Source organism: Erinaceus europaeus, chromosome 18, assembly GCF_950295315.1.
Source record: "Erinaceus europaeus chromosome 18, mEriEur2.1, whole genome shotgun sequence".
Classification (NCBI taxonomy): Eukaryota; Metazoa; Chordata; class Mammalia; order Eulipotyphla; family Erinaceidae; genus Erinaceus; species Erinaceus europaeus.
In genome coordinates, this window is record NC_080179.1 from 41,763,157 (window position 1) to 41,774,853 (window position 11,697).

General features: G+C 37.7%; 1 pseudogene; it reads left to right on the forward strand.

The window, feature by feature from the left end:
- The first annotated feature begins 10,670 nt into the window (after nt 1–10,670).
- Nucleotides 10,671–11,266, forward strand: LOC103117992 (microtubule-associated proteins 1A/1B light chain 3B-like; annotated as a pseudogene).
- Nucleotides 11,267–11,697: the final 431 nt, after the last annotated feature.

The window sequence follows — 11,697 nt, forward strand, 5'->3', positions numbered from 1 at the left end:
GAGAAGAGGGGAAGACAGAGAGGGAGAGAGAAAGATTGACACCTGCAGACCTGTTTCACCACCTGTGAAGCAACCCCCACGCAAGTGAGGAGCCGGGCTCAAACCAGGATCCTTATGCAGTCCTTGCACTAAGCACCACCTGTGCTTAACCCACTGTGCTACAGCTGGAATCCATAGTTTGCTTGTTTCTGATTTTTTTTTTTCAAGGGAATATGTATCAGATCTCTAGATTCCACATATGAGTGAAATCATCTGGTAGTTTTCTTTCATCTCTGTACTTACATTGCTGAGCATAATCACCTCCAGCAAGATCCATTTTTTGTCCTAAAGGACACAATTTCATATATTTTTTTTAGCAGAGTAATATATATATATATATATATATATATATATATATATATATATGTATATATATGTATATGTATATGTCATAGCTCCTTTAGCCAGTCTTCTGATGATGGGAATTTAGGCTGATTCCACTCTTTGGCTACTGTGAATGATGCAGCTATGGACATAGAGGTACATATATGCCTTCAAGTTAGTGTTTGAGTGTTCATTGGATAAATGCTTAAGAGTGGTATTGCTAGGTCATCAGGTAATTCTCTGTAGTTGTTTAAGCACTGTCCGTACTGTCTTCCAAAGGTGCTACCCCAGTTTACATATCTACCAGCAATGTAGCAGAGTTCACTTTTATAAACAACCTCTCCAACACCTGCCATTTCCTGGTTTGTTGAAGGAAGAATTCTCTCATGTATGAGACCAGGTCCCGTGAGACAGAGCATATGTTCACATGTATCTATAAATTAGGGCAAAATGTATGCCTGAAAGCAAAAGTACACAATAGTCTGCAGTGAGTCAGTGTGAAGTTCCTAATCAAATAGTATGTAACTAGACTTAGATACCCTCCTCACCTACTTCCTATTACAGTTCTCTCACTCATCCCAAAGCTAATCTTAACAGAGTAAGGACTGCAAAAGCTGAATAAGGGCAAGAGACTGGCATACTTTAATGATGACTCTTTAGTCACTATCAGGCCACCCCATCAGCTGGGGCCATAATCGTGAAGTCCTGAGATTCCCAGATATGATGTGCCTAGACCTCAAATAAATCCCTATTTCCATTGTTACCAGTCATCTCAATCAGGAACAACATAACAGACCCCTTTGTTGGCTCCCCATAGGACCTTGCCCTCAACCTGGATCAACAATGGTAGAGAATGTTCCATCCTCTAAATGGAGGATGGACATCATACTCTATGCTACACATTAGAAATATGGGTCCTGAAATCAGGGCTGCTTGCAATGTGCCTACTTATGACTAAGCTGAATATTGGCACCAGACCAAATCAAAGCAATGAGGTTTACAGTCAACAATATTTATACCCTTTTCCCATATTAGGGAGCTACTCTCTTCCCTGATCTAGCTTTTTGTTTATTTTCTAGCCATGGAATCATCTCCACAGACAATAACTTGGTTTCACCTGCATATCAGATTTCAGGCTCAGGAAAAAAAAAAAAAACCTAGTATAGCCACAGGCCCTTTGAAATATAACTAAAATAACTAAATATAACTAAATATAGCTAATATATATTATATATGTAACTAATATATATATTATATATAACTAAATATAACTAATATAACTAAATATAACTAATATAACTAAATATAACTAAAATATGCTTACTAGCTATCTACAAAATGGATATGCACTATTCCAGCCTTTAAGTTCATGACTGTTCAACAAGTTGTGTGGCTTTGTATGTTAACTCTCTTTTCAGCCACCAGGCTCCAGATATTTGCATAATGCAACCAAACGTCCCTGGACAGACAACCCCACCAATGTGTCCATGAGCTCTGCTTTCCCAGAGCCCCACCCTACTAGGGAAAGAGAGAGAGAGGCTGGGAGTATGGATAGACCAGTCAATGCCCATGTTCAGCAGGGAAGTAATTACAGAAGTCAGACCTTCCACCTTCTGCCTCCCACAATGACCTTGGGTCCATACTCCCAGAGGGTTAAAGAATAGGAAAGCTATCAGGGGAGGGGATGGGATACGGAGATCTGGTGTGAGAATTGTGTGGATTTGTTCCCCTCTTATCTTATGGTTGTGTCAAAGCTTATTTTTTATAAATAAAAAAAGAAAATATTTTTAAATCTATAGTTTTGGAGACAAAAAAATATTTCAGTGTAGTTTTAATTTTCATTTCTCTAATGATAAGTGAAGAGGGCCTTTATTCGTTTGTCTATAGGCTATGTCTATCTCTTCTTAGAAAACTTTATTTCTTTGGTCCTCTTTTTTATTGGGTTAGTTTTAATTCTTTTGTAGGTCTGTAGCAATTCTGTACAGATGTTTGATATCTGTGTGATGTGTAAATATATTTTCTGGCTTACCTGGTTGCCTGTTTATCCTTGTGTAGTTTGCTTTGGCTTTGTAGGAACTTTTAAGTTTTGATTACATATTATCTTTAAGATGTTAAGTTTGTATGTGAAAACTAAATGATCCAGGTTAGTCATTTTATGACTATGGAAAACAAGAGATAATTTTCTGGTCAGGACAGTCCCCACACACACAGAATTCTGCCGGAAGACATTCTGTACACCAATGCACAAGAGATCTGAGTCAAATATATATTCACTTCTGAGCTGACTTGGGACCATCTTCCTGACTGATATCGCCATGCCATACTCTTATCACCTTGCCCTAGTGACACATACTTTGGGACTGCCACTTTTTGTATTTACATGATGATTCCTATTCTCAAATGAAAGGATTTCTGATTATATTGCAGCCTGGTTAGATGTCTGAGTCATTAATCCAAATTCTGTAACCTTCAATATTCAGAAGAATAAATTATTTGGAGAATTTTATACATAACATAAATACTATCTATTATTATTAATTTTGAGAACCCTTGAGAAAATTACCTTAGATTGAAAAATAACTGGCAATAGACCTAGGGGTACTTTTTAAAGATTAGATGATAGCACTGCTTAGCATGTCCAAAGGAAGATTGTTTCTATAGGAACATGTAATGGAGTCTGAGTCCATTTATGACTTGAATAGAACTCACCATAGAGAGCTTACTAACCTTTATAGTTAATATAAGGGCCAAGCTAATCTTTTATTCTGTAACAAGATATTATATGGTTCTTATTCTAACATTTGTATATGTTTCATTATTATAGATTTAACAGTTATTTAAAAACTGTAAGACTAGGAATCTGGCACAAAGCATAAGGACTGGCATTAAGGATCCCAGTTTAAGCCACTGGCTCCCCACCTGCGGGGACGGGGGTCACTTCAAAGGTGGTGAAGCAGGTCTGCAGGTGTTTATCTTTCTCTTCCCCTCTCTGTCTTCCCACCTCTCTCTATTTCTTTTTTTTTAATTTTTTTTTTATTTAAGAAAGGATTAATTAACAAAACCATAGGGTAGGAGGGTTATAACTCCACACAATTCCCACAACCCAATCTCCATATCCCACCCCCTCCCCTGATAGCTTTCCCATTCTCTATCCCTCTGGGAGTATGGACCCAGGGTCATTGTGGGTTGCAGAAGGTGGAAGGTCTGGCTTCTGTAATTGCTTCCCTGCTGAACATGGATTTGATAGGTAGATCCATTCTCCCAGTCTGCCCCTCTCTTTCCCTAGTAGGGTGGGTCTCTGGGGAAGCAGAGCTCCAGTACACATTGGTGGGGTCTTCAGTCCAGGGAAGCCTGGCCGGCATCCTGATGGCATCTGGAACCTGGTGGCTGAAAAGAGAGTTAACATACAAAGCCAAACAAATTGTTGAGCAATCATGGACCCAAAGGTTGGAATAGTGGAGAGGAAGTGTTAGGGGCAGTACTCACTGCATACTCTAGTGTACTTCTGCTTTTAGGTATATATTTTGCATTAGTTAATGGATAAGTGTGAACATATGCTCTCTCTCACAGAAACTGGTGTATATCTAGGTTTTGGGACTTTATTAGAAAGTGAACCACCTGGGATGGAATTAGAGAATACTATGAAAGGAAAGGTCTCACCCGAGTAATGAAGCTGAAGGTTTGTCATTCCACATCTGAAGTCTCTGGACACAGACTGAGCTAAAGCATGTTGAGGTGGCAATCGTTGTGTTGATTAGGTTGCGATTGACAGATGCAATATTATTTGATATGGATTGGGAGAGGAATAAGGGAAAGTGGGCCCTACCCTAATGTTCCAGGACTGGGGGAAATACAGGCTCTGTAGTGGAGATGTGAGGTTCCTGCTGTCTTAGGGTTCAAAAAGACAATCGATAGTTAATGTTATCATCACATTATTTGGTAATTGGGTTAACTTTGAAAAATCCTTTTGTTAGAGTTTGCTGTATAGTATCCAGTATCTTGAATGTAGCTGTGCCATTGGTTGCTTCTGATCTACTTGGTCTAGGCTTTTGAGAGAGTCCGCATATCAAATACACAGCCTATATATTAAAGACTCAGTCTGTGTTTTAAAAACTTTGAGGCATACAATTAATTTTCCCCTCTCATATTAATTAACTAGTGATTTATATGACTACACTTTACTAGGAGTGTACATAAACACCATTCCCACCACCAAAAGATGATGTCCCATTCCACCCACCCACCCCCACCCACCACTGGCCCAGGAAGCTGCATTTCTACCCCTCACCACAGGGGTTTTACTTTGGTGCCCTACTCCATATTTAGTCAAATCCTGCTTTTAGTTTCCCTTTCAGATCTTCTCTCTAAACTTATGTTGATGAGTGGGATCATCCCATACTCATCTTTATCTTTCTGACTTAGGACACTTAACATAATTACTTCTAGCTCTGTCCAAGATGGGTCAGAGAAGGTGGGTTCATTGTTCTTGATAGCTGTATAGTATTCCATTGTATATGTATACCACAGCTTTCTCAGCCACTCATCTGTTGTTGGGCACCTGGGTTGTTTCCAGGGTTTAGCTATTATGAATTGTGCTGCTATGAAAAGAGGAGTACACATCTCTTTTTGGTTGGGTGTTATGGAGTCCTTGGGGTATAACCCCAGGAGAGGAATTACTGGATCATATGGAAGGTCCATGTCTAGCCTTCTGAGAGTTTTCCAGACTGCTCTCCACAGAGGCTGGACCAATTTACATTCCCACCAGCAATGCAAAAGGGTTCCTCGGTCCCCATAGCCTCTCCAACATTTGTTGCTGCTGTCCTTTTTGATGTATGCCATTCTTACAGGAGTGAGGTGGTATCTTAGTGTTTTCTTAATTTGCATTTCTCTGACAATCAGTGATCTGGAGCAGCTTTTCATATGTTTGTTAGCCTTTTGGATCTCCTCTGAGGTGAATGTTTTGCTCATATCCTCTGCCCATTTTTGGATGGGGTCATTTGCTTTTTTGGTGCTAAGTTTGCTGAGCTCTTTATATATTTTGGTGATTAGTTTCTTGTCTGATATATGGCATGTGAAGATCTCCCATTCTGTGAGGGGTCTCTTTGTTTGTTTAATAGTTTCTTTGGATGTGCAGAAGCTTTTCAATTTGATATAGTCCCATTGGTTTGTTTCTGCTTTAGTCTTCCTTGCAATTGGGATTGATTCATCAAAGATATCCTTGAGGTGTAGGTGGGAAACTGTTTTACCAATGTTTTCCTCTAAGTATTTGATTGTTTCTGGTCTAACATCCAGGTCTTTGATCCATTTGGAGTTGATTTTTGTTTCTGGTAAGATAAAGTGGTTCAGTTTCATTCTTCTGCATGTTACAACCCAGTTTTCCCAGCACCATTTATTGAAGAGAGCCTCTATCTTCCATTTAATCCTTTGGGCCCCCTTATCAAAGATTATATGTCCACATGTGTGGGGATTTATTTCTGGGCTTTCAATTCTGTTCCACTGGTCTGTGTGCCTATTTTTGTTCCAGTACCATGCTGTTTTGATGATGATGGCCTTATAATATAGTTTGAGATCTGGGAGTGTGTTGCCTACATTTCTGTTTCTTTTCTTTTAGATGGTTTTGGCAATTCTAGGTGTTTTCATGTTCCAGATAAATGATTGTAGTGTTTGTTCTATGCTCTTAAAGAAGCTTGGTGTAATTTTGATGGGTATTGCATTAAATTTGTATATGGCTCTGGGGAGAATATTCATTTTGATGATATTTATTCTTCCAATCCATGAGCATGGGATATATCTTTCCATTTCTTGGTATCAGTTTCTATTTCCTTGAGTAGCGACTCATAGTTTTCAGTATACAAGTCATTTCACTTCTTTGGTCAACTTTATTCCTAGGTATTTTATTGATTTTGCTGAGACAGTAAATGGGAGTGATTTCTGGATGTATCCTTCTTCATATTTAGTGTTTGCATAAAGAAATGCCACTGATTTTTGTACATTGATTTTGTAGTCTGACACCTTGCTATATTGCCTAATAACTTCCAGTAGTTTTCTGCTGGATTCTTTACATTTTTCTATGTTTACTGTCATATCATCTGCAAATAGTGAGAGCTTGACTTCTTCCCTTCCAATCTGTATTCCTTTGATTTCTTTCTCTTGCCTGATTGCTATGGCAAGAACTTCCAATACTATGTTGAAGAGTAATGGTGACAGTGGACAGCCCTGTCTAGTCCTGGATCTGAGGGACTTCTGTCCATTGAGTATGAACTTCTGTCCATTGAGTATGATGTTGGCTGTAGGTTTGCTATATATAGATTCCACTATCTTGAGAAATTTCCCATCCTTTCCTATTTTTTGTAGAGTTTTGAGTATGAATGGGTATTGGATTTTGTCAAAGGCTTTCTCTGCATCTTTTGAGATAATCATGTGGTTTTTGGCTTTGCTTTTATTGATTTGGTGAATGATATTGATTGACTTGTGGTTGTTGAACCAGCCTTGCATTCCTGGGATGAACCCCACTTGGTCGAGATGAACAATCCTTTTGATGTGCTGCTGTATCCGATTGGCCAAGATCTTGTTTAATATTTTGGCATCTATGTTCATCAGAGATATTGGTCTGTAGTTTTCCTTTTCTGTTGTGTCCCTATCAGCTTTTGGTATCAGGCTGATGTTGGCTTCATAGAAGGTAGAAGGGGGTATTCCTGTTTCCTCAATCTTATGGAAAAGCTTAAGAAATATGGGTACTGTTTCCTGAAAGTTTTGTAAAATTCATTTGTGAAGACATTTGGTCCAGGACTTTTGTTGTTGGGGAGATTCTCAATAACGGTTTCAATTTCTTTGTCTCTAATTGTTGCATTTAGGTTTTGTAGTTCTTCTTGGTTCAGTTTTGGAAGGACATATGATTCTAGGAATTGTTCCATTTCTTCCAGATTCTCTAGCTTGGTGGCATATAGTTCTTCATAGAAGTTTCGCATGAATCTCTGGATTTCTGTGGTGTCAGTTGTGATATCTCCTCCATCGTTTACAATTCTATTAATTTGAGTCTTCTCTCTTTTTTGTTTGGTGAGTCTGGCTAGGGGTTTGTCAATTTTGTTTCATCTTTCAAAGAACCAACATTTGGTTTCATTGATCTTTTGTATGGTTCTCTTATTTTCGTTGTTGTCGTTGTTGTCGAGTCAGATTTATTCCCCAAAATAATTCACAAATGAATATCAGTGAATTCAGAAAGACAAAGTAGAAGGAAGGAAGAAATGTAAGGCAAAATAAAAAAAGAGAGAGAAAAGAAAAAAGATAAGAAAAAGAGCTGTAATAAAAGAGCAGTGAAAGGAAAGTTTTTTAATTGATTAATTTATTTTTTATTTTATTTTATTTTTCTAATTAGCTAGGAGGAGGGAGAAGGGGAGAGTCTGTAGAGGAGGTAGGAGTAATGAGACAAGTTCCTCTCACAATGGATAAGATGCCAGTTCCCTAGCAATGAAAGATCCCTAAGAGTTAATTCTGGTCAACCTAAAGGAGGGGGGGGAAGATATGCACCTTTATATAATACTAATAATAAAATAGAGCAGGATAAAAAACCTGTCCCAGATTTCCTCAAGCAGCTGATTGTTAAGAAAGAAAAAAAAAAAAAAACCCTCAGAACTAGACAAGAATAGCAGGAATAGACAGTTATGCAAATCTGCTATCTACTGTATATGCTAGGGGTAGCTAAAGGAGAAAGGGAAGTAGAGCAGAGATACACGCAGAGAGAGTCCACTCTGAGTCAGATTTCTTCCCCAAAATAATTCCCAAATGTGTATCAGTGAATTCAGACAGCTGAAGGAGGAGTGAAAAAAAGGATGACAAGAATGAGAAAAAGAAGAAAAAAGAGAGAGAAAAAAGAAAAAGATAAGAAAAAGAACAGTAATAAAAGAACAGTGAAAGGAAAGAGTTATTTATTTATTTATTTATTTATTTATTTTTATTATTTAATTAGCTATGGGGGGGAGAGAATGGATGGGGCGGTAGGAAAAGTGAAGTAAGTTATTTTAACAGTGAATAAGACCCCCAGTCCCCTAGCAATGGAAAATACGCTAAGAGTTAATTCTGGTCAACCTGAAGGAGAGGGGGAAAGGGGTACGCATTTATCTTGTATTGATAATAAAATAGAACAGAGTAAAAAACCCTGTTCTGTCTTCAGTTTGGATGGCTTCAGATTGCCTCTGGCCCCCTGAGCAGAGGCAGCTGATTGGCTACTTAGAAAGAAAAAAGGCCAAAGGCTTCAGAAGGGAATAGAATTAGAATGAATGGCACCCCTTGGTGGGACAGGAATCTTGGTAAAGAAAGAAGCTCAGCAGGGGAGTCTGCTAGGAGCAGTTCTCTGGTCCCCAGGGACTGGTTATACGGGGGGAGGGGGGGTGCGCTTTGGGAGTAATAATTTAAAAGAAATATTTTTCCCTTTCTTGTTACTTTATTTTCTACCCCAAATTGAGTTATAGTCACGTCCTTGGTGTCACCACGAGGACCCCTTATTGACTGGCCTACTAAAGGCAAAAAATCCTACCTTTTCCAGTAGATGTGGTCAGAGCTCAAGCCACTAGCAGCTTCTCATTCCGCCATCTTCTGGAATACCCCATAAATAAATATTTTTTTAAATTGTAGGACTTCAGGGGTTTAGTTGCACATCCCCGTATATGTATGTTTGAGCTACTGTGCCCACCACCAAAGTTCTGTACCCCATGCCTGATAGTTACCATAATTTTCACAAATTCTAAGACATATTTTGGGTAATATTCTTTTGATGTTTGCTCCTTTTATCTATATTCCACATACAAGCAAAATCAACAGAAGCTGCCTTTCACTTTTTACCTGTTTCCCTTAATATAATAATTTCCAGTTCTATTCATTTTGTCCTGAATGACACAGAATGCTATTTTTTTTAACTGCAGAGTATTGCATTGAACATACATCTCACAACCTCTTTATCCAGTCTTCTGCCAAGGAGTATTTCAGCTTGCTTCCATGTTTTGACTATTGTGAATTATAGCTACAGATATAGGGGTTAACAGCTCCTTTTGAATTAGTACTTTCCTTTCCTTTGTATATATTCTTAGAAGAAATAATGCAGAATCATTAACTAATTCTATTTTATTTGTTTAAAGACACTCCATATTTTCTTTCATAGGTCACCAAGGCTCCTTTCTCTCTATATCCCTGCCATACTTGTCATTTCCTCTTGTATTGATGTAAATCATCATTTTGAAAGTTAAAAATCTCTTATTTTTCCTAAAATGCATTTAAAATTAGCTGTATTGTTTCCACTCCACTCCATTTTGACATGTGCATGTGGATGCTTTTTCTGTTGTATAAAATCATTTTCTGTTTTTTTTTTTCCAGATTGAGTTGATAACATATAAAACAAACTTGAGATAAAATAATTTAACTATGAATATTGTTTTCTTGGTAATACTATTTAGAGATTACGAATATGGTTTTAGGCTGAGATACCATATTAATAATTCAGGATTAAGTTCTTCTTAATGTTGTTAATGTGGATTAAACCCTTAAATTCTACAAATTCCCATGACCATATAATATATTATACTAGTAATAACTGCTTCTTCTGTTGTGAATATTTATTATCCTAATTTTAAAATTCTTGTCAAGAACCTGACATTCAGTAAGTGTTTAGTAAGTACAGGATACTATTACACAACTAAGAAAATCATGATGCTGGGATGTGGATATAATAAATAAAAAACAGACAAACAGAGAAGTTTCATATTTGCAAGAGGGCAGGAGAGAGAAAAGTAGCCACTGTATACATTCATTGCTACAATAATTAGATTAAAATTGTATTGTACCAGAGGATCTCCCCATCGAATACCAATGAAATTGGCAAAGAAACATTTCCTGTTTCCTTAATGTGTGAATTGCTGAAATGGATTTTCTTAGGTGAAAGATTTCTACTCTTAAATCCTTTTAAGTATGTCCTAGTTCCCAGAAGACAGGTCGGAAATTGCTCCCAGGAGCCAGACACACATTTCAAAGTGCAATATTCAGTGAACCCTTCAGAATTCACATAATAATGAGCCCTTGTGTGTTGAGATGAGGCTAATATAGATGATATATAGATTGTAGTCCCACTGAAATATGAACTTTTTTCTGTATAAGTAAGTGTTCTCCAGTAAAATATGTGGACATTTGCCTGTACCAATTAGTCAGTGTATGAATTTGACATGTCCTATTACCTTACAGAATTAGTATCAATAAAATATTTGAAAAATTGCTTTCTCTCTACAAGTGAGATCGCCATAGCCAGAACCAGATCTGTCGTGGTCGCAGTAGCTGTCTGGAGCTTTCACACAGTCTCCCAGCCTCTTAGGCCTCGCTCGCCATGGGGTCGGAGAAGACTTTCAAGCAGAGTCGCACCTTTGAACAAAGAGTAGAAGATGTTCGACTTATTGGAAAGTAGCACCCCACCAAAAACCCAGTGATAACAGAACCATTTAAGGGTGAGAGGCAGCTTCCTGTCTTGGATAAAACCAAGTTCCTTGTACCTGATCATGTCAATATGAGTGAACACATCAAGATAACTAGGAGGCGCCTGCAGCTCAATGCCAGTTAAGCTTTCTTCCTATTAGTCAATGGACACAGCATGGTGAGTGTGTCCACACCAATTTCTGAAGTGTATGGAAGTGAGAAGGATGAAGACAGATTCCTGTATATGGTGTATGCCTCTCAGGAGACATTTGGAAAGAAGTCATCAGTTTAACACTAGAAAAATACACCTGTGCTATAATTTTAAAAAGCCTTACCAAGGGGGAAAAAAGATGTTGGCAACTGACACTGATCAGTTCATCTAACCACAGATCATCAAAACAGTAGTGTTCCTGCCTAGGAATTTAGGAAGTTGTTTTGTACTTTAAGCAGAAAAAAGCTGAGCTCCAATGAGCACATTAAGCTTTGGAAAAATATATTATTTAACCTAGGCTGCCTCGCTTTCAAACTTAAAAGTTGAAAAATAAAGTACTTTGCATTCTAAAAAGAAAAAAGCTTTTTTTTTCTCTCTCCCCTTATTTGCAAAGCAAAAGAGTTACTAACATTACCTGTGGTTAATTAGTGACCAAAATTTGTAAGGGCAGTTCTAATTCAAGTATGGGTTGACTTTAAAAAAAGCTTTTGATACAGCATAGAAATGAATATGGCTCAGGAGAAAGAAAAAATATAGATAATAGTAAATTCTTCATTCTTACAAGCTACCATTCCCATACTTGGATAATTTTTCAACCTAAAGTGACTTTATTTACTGCCTAGCATTATTAAGCATTTTCCTTTCACTGCCACATATTGTGTTTGTATGAA